The sequence below is a fragment of the Sinocyclocheilus grahami genome, unplaced genomic scaffold, assembly GCF_001515645.1.
Source record: "Sinocyclocheilus grahami isolate Dianchi unplaced genomic scaffold, SAMN03320097.WGS_v1.1 scaffold394.1, whole genome shotgun sequence".
In the NCBI taxonomy this organism is placed as follows: domain Eukaryota; kingdom Metazoa; phylum Chordata; class Actinopteri; order Cypriniformes; family Cyprinidae; genus Sinocyclocheilus; species Sinocyclocheilus grahami.
The window spans coordinates 573,522-573,855 of NW_015505573.1; positions in this window are offsets into that span (position 1 = coordinate 573,522).

Consider the following 334-nt stretch of genomic DNA (forward strand, 5'->3'; position numbering starts at 1 on the left):
CACTTTTCTCAAATCCACATAAGTGGTAAGTGTGCACGTTATGCTTTGCCCAATTTTCTAAAATCCTGTATGATAAGGGTTACGCGTTATTGACCTCGTTCCCGTTTTCTGAGTTGGTTAGACCCCGGTTCCTTGGGCTCCACTCAACTAGTGTGTCTCTGTCGACACACTCTGGAAGCATCGCTCCCCTCACCGGTGAGGGTTATTGTGAGTATGGTGCTTTCCTGAAAGATGAGAGAGGACCAGGCCTGGAGTTTACTTTGTGTTTTGGTTTCGTTTGTTCGAGTTTCTATTTTGTGTTTATTTTATTATTAAAGTTTTCTTTGAGTGTTCG